This window comes from Emydura macquarii, unplaced genomic scaffold (assembly GCF_026122565.2).
Source record: "Emydura macquarii macquarii isolate MOO-44397 ecotype Brisbane River unplaced genomic scaffold, CSIRO-AGI_Emac_v2 contig_312, whole genome shotgun sequence".
Taxonomy (NCBI): domain Eukaryota; kingdom Metazoa; phylum Chordata; order Testudines; family Chelidae; genus Emydura; species Emydura macquarii.
The window spans coordinates 5,097,768-5,102,707 of NW_027130449.1; positions in this window are offsets into that span (position 1 = coordinate 5,097,768).

The window sequence follows — 4,940 nt, forward strand, 5'->3', positions numbered from 1 at the left end:
AAACAATCAAACTAGCTTTAAGATGGAGCTTGATAAGTTTATGGAGAGGATTCCATGATGGGGTTGCCTGTGATAGCAGGGGACTGGTTTCCGGGACCAAAGAGGTCCCTTCCAGACCAGTGTTTCTAATGGTGTTCCTGCAGACCTGGCATGGAAGAAGCCCATTCAGGCCCAATGGGATTCTATGGCCATAAACCTGTACTGGACGCTAGCCCAATCCATCACAAGTTCGACACACAGGGGAAAAACCAGGCAGGTTAATAAGGGAGTTGAGTTGCATGTTAAAATAACAAGATTTTGTTTTCTTTAAACATGTGGCCACAAAGAATAAACAGAGTGGGAGGGTTAGATTAGAACAAAGATATGTCAAGTTTAAAATGCCCATTTGCTCTTCTTGGGAGCTCTGAGTCATGGATTTCAGCAGGGCTTTCTAATCCGCACGGATCCCTAGCAGCTGAGCCATGGGGATAGAGAGCTGGGCTATGAGTTGCCTCCCCATTCCTGCTGCCAAAGGAAGGGATCATGTAGTGGGATAATTCCCGTTATGTCGAGGGAATGAAGGACAATTAGATGAAAAGGCTTATTTTTAAAGGGTGGCATCCCCCAGGCTTCTGTTCCCTGCACATACAGCTGAATCACACTGTATGATCCTTCACTGAATTACAGAACAAAGTCCTCAAAATACGGCTTAAGTGGGATTTAAATGGTACCTTGGAGTGGCACTCTGCACCAGTGTGAATTTCACCCGTGATGTGGTCTGTATCCATATCCATTAAGCGCCAGATATGGGACATCTCTTCAAATACCAGGGGATCAGTGAATGATGTGGAGAGTTGCCCCCCACCCCCATCCAATATCTGTGTTAGATTGGGAGATCTGACCTGACTGTCAGTTGTCAAATTAGCACAGTGGAGCTGATTATTATTTATATTGCAGTAGTGCCTACAAGTGTCCACCAGTTCTGTGCTCGGTGCTGAACAGTACTGAGATGCAAAGTTCAGATCTGGAGTTCAACCCCTTCCCCAGGGGTGTTCTGGTCCCAAAGGTTTATTTCAGTCCATCACAGTGAGCGGGGTCTGGTGCCAAATTCAGATCTGAATTCAGATTCTGAGCATCCCTGGACTTTGAGAGGCTTTGGATCTGGGAGTTTAGTTCAGGATCACCTCTATGGCACTGGATCCTCAGCAGTCAGGATCTCTGTGGTTGCTTGAATTGCTCGTAATTAAAGCTGGCCTCTTCCTCTTGCACATCCATTAATTATGCTTCTGAGTACATCTCAAAACGCATCCACGTCAGGGCACACAAAGTCTTGATGTGTTATCAAGTGCACAGTGTGAGATAGTCTACAGGTTTCCCTCCTTGGCTCATTACTTTCTGACTGCAGCATCCAAAATAGAAACTTGGATAAGAACTCAAGTTTACCAGCCTATCAGCATGAAGGAGGGACTCCATTTAGCTGGGTTAAATTAAGGATTCTCCGAGCAGTTCGGAAGGTCTGACACGAAACATGAAGTATGAATTCCCTGCTGAACCCAAGTCACTGTTGCATTTTGGCTGCTGTACAAACTGAGTTTGATTCATTAAAGTCACTGAGTTCATTAGCTAAAATTATGGGTTCATCGAGTCTGATTTTTGGGTCACAAGTTCAGTTGCAAGGTAGTTTATGGGGTGACCTGATGGTGAATCCAGTCAGTGGTGAAATCCTGGTGCCAGGACAGGCAGGACTTCAGGCAGAGAAGCTCACAGTCTCCCTTAGGCAGCACTGTTGGTTTATATTTCGGAAATGCATAAAATTCTTCTGCTACAATTGCATCCCTGCCAAATCCTTTAAATCACATCAAAACCACCATGTCTACAAGACCGGCTTAATTTACCATTAAATCAGCTTGGTGGAGTAAAAACAAGCCTTTGCTTTGAATACGTGACTTATGTATAAGCTGGTAACTGTAGAGCATTATTTAAATGAATGCGTCTAATTCAAGCACAAAACCATTTAGCACAGAACAAGAGAAGCCCCAAAGATGGAAAAAACCTATTGGTTCACTTTGTGCATCCCTCCCAGCCAGAACAAGACTGTTTCCTGCAGTACAATCTCTAGTGCTTTGGCAGCTGACAAAGACACTATAGGCCCAGATTCTCAAAGGATCAATGGAAGTTAGGAGACTGAATACATTTGTGGATCTGGGCCTGTAGACGTGAGCCTGCACAGAACCAGCTACATATAAACAAACACTCCCTCTCTTGCAGCCCTTCCTCATGTGAGTGAGGGTTTCAGAATCAGTCCCAAACTGACCAGGTTACATAGACAAGGCATGCCATACCTACATGCTCAGACATACAGACACAGTCATATGTTTATACCTGCAGACATTCGTCGCAGACGCTCACAAATATACTCCATGAACAATATGTGCAGTTACACCATGGACACACAGACACTCACATGCACCCAGAGATATCACAGTCCCTCAGACACATCTGCATATACTCCTGCAGACACCATTATATCGATTGACACTACTCCAATTCAGCAAGATACAGAAGCAAGTAGCTCACCTTAAGCATGCAAGCAGGGTCATTAAAGGCAATGAAACCACTCAGGTGCTTAAGTTCCTTGCTGAATTAAAGCCAATGTGCTCATGACTGTAGTATCTGAATTATCAATTATCTTAATTAATTACTCTGAAAGACTCCAATCAGGATCAGGGCCCCATTGTGCTAGGTGCTGTACAGCACAGAGTAAGAAACAGGTCTTGCCCCAGAGATTGCAGTTTAAAGTAAGTCAATAAGCAATACAGATGTGTAATTAACAGTAGGAGGGAAGTGGGGAGTGAGGTACTGGAATTACAAGACCAGACAATTGGTTTAGGGATTATAATCTCCCCCCTTGCACTGGGAAATACCCCAAAAATATGTGTGCTAAAGGTTTTGTTTGGGGCGGTTACTGTAGGAGGCACATAGGCTGAGATTTGCACAACAGTGCACAGGAATTAGCCACACATCTCCCACTAACATTAAAGCCTGTTTGAAGATCTCAGGCGACTTTAACATGGGCCAGATTCTGTCACCTTGATTCATTGGGCTAAATTGTGACTCGGACAGCACACCAATGCAGCAGAGTTTGAGGGAATAAGAGCCCCTCTTGTGCCTCTATATGGGCAACCCAGACCTTGAGTCTGAGTGTATGAGAGTAAACAGGGCTAAGTGCTCAGATGGGGCAAGATTTCCAAGAGTGCCACCCAATGTGACAGGCTGCTTTGAAAATCCAGCTAATTGTTTTGGTGCCTAAATGGGAGCAGAGCTCTTCTGAAAATTCCAGCCTTTTTCCATCAGAGCAGGTGTGTGAGGAGGCGCATAGGTGGACAGTTAACTCTGCCCTCTCCATTCACTGGCTGGTGCAGCTGAGAGTGTGTGTGTGTGTATGTGTGTATATTAACTGACTGTTGGTATAGGCCAGTAGAAAATTACTACCCCCCAAGAGTCTGATGGGGAGAAGAATTGTGATGGGGGTAGCAGGAAATGGTTTTCCTGTCCTGGGAGAATTTTCCAAATTAAGAAAAAAATAATTTCTTGTCCAAAATTGGGAAAAAAATCAAAATCTTAAAAATGTATGTGAACCAACAAACTAATTTTGGAATTTTTTTGGTTTGGGACAACTGAAATGTTTTGCTTTGAACATTTTCAAATGTCTTGTTTTGATTTTGCCCTTTATTAATATTATTTTTAGTATAAATTAAGTCAAATTTCAAAAAAGACAAAAGTCGGTTTGAACAGTAAAACCTGAAGCTTTTCCATTTGAAAAAAGTCAAAGTAGGACTTTGTGACAATTTCAAAACTTCATTTTTCTGAGTTTCCAAGTTTTTTTCAAGTCAGGAACTTGGTCCAAACCAACTCTTTCCCTTTTCCCCACCCACAGTCTAGGATTTGACAAACTGGCATTTTTTTCGGTGAAAAAACAGTTTGTGGCAAAAATTCCCAGCCAGCTTCAATTGTGATTCCGTGAGACAATATTCCTTCGTTGGGACACTCTTGAGGTGACACAGTTATATGCTGTGTCCCTGTGACGAAAGCTGGCCCACTGATTTCAGTGGGAAATCTGGCAGCCGAAGGCATGATTCAGCAAGGGCAGGGAAGCCAGGCTCGGAGTCTGAGGGGCAGAATTGTAAAACAAATCTCCAAGCTGCAAGGTCAATGGCAGAAAGGTTTCATGTTTTAAAGAACCTTATTGCAACCAGTGGTCAGCAGTGAAGATTAATAGCTTCTCATCAGGATAAAGCTGGCATTAACTAGGAGAAAGGAGATACAATGCAGCCGTATGCATTCTTTTTTGGACCATCTAGTGCATTTCCTAACTGGTCCTTTTACATCACATGCCCTTGGCACTTCTTGGGCTGTCAACACTTTGGGAGAGTCAGAACACTAAGAACAAAACAGCCACAAACAAACACGATAATAAAGAAGGACAACAGACACAGGCAAGCCAGAACTTGAACTTAATAAACACAAAACAAAACAACAACAAAAAAATCAAAATTGCCAAAACAACCCCAAAGTGGAATACAGCTGCAAACCAGCTGCAGGGGAGGAAAAGGGGAGGAAACCCCTCCCTCCCCCCAAGAATAACACCACCACACCAGCAACTCCTCACAGTTCTGTAAGAAGCTGCTCTGGCTCTTTAAAAACTTGCAGCCCCGTGCAGTGATAACAGTCTTTGGAGAGCTACAAGTGGCTGAGGGCAGGTCCAATAAGCGCTCTCAGCACCTCCCCCCCCCCCCAAAAAAGAACTCTGGTTACAAATCCTCGCTATTTTGCACATGACAGAAATGTATATAAACCCCCAGAAAATCAGAGGCACTCGACAAGACAGGTAGCGGGGGGGACGGGCCGGGAAGCCCTTCCACAGGCGCTGGAGTTGGGGAGGCAGCGGACAAGAGCGCACG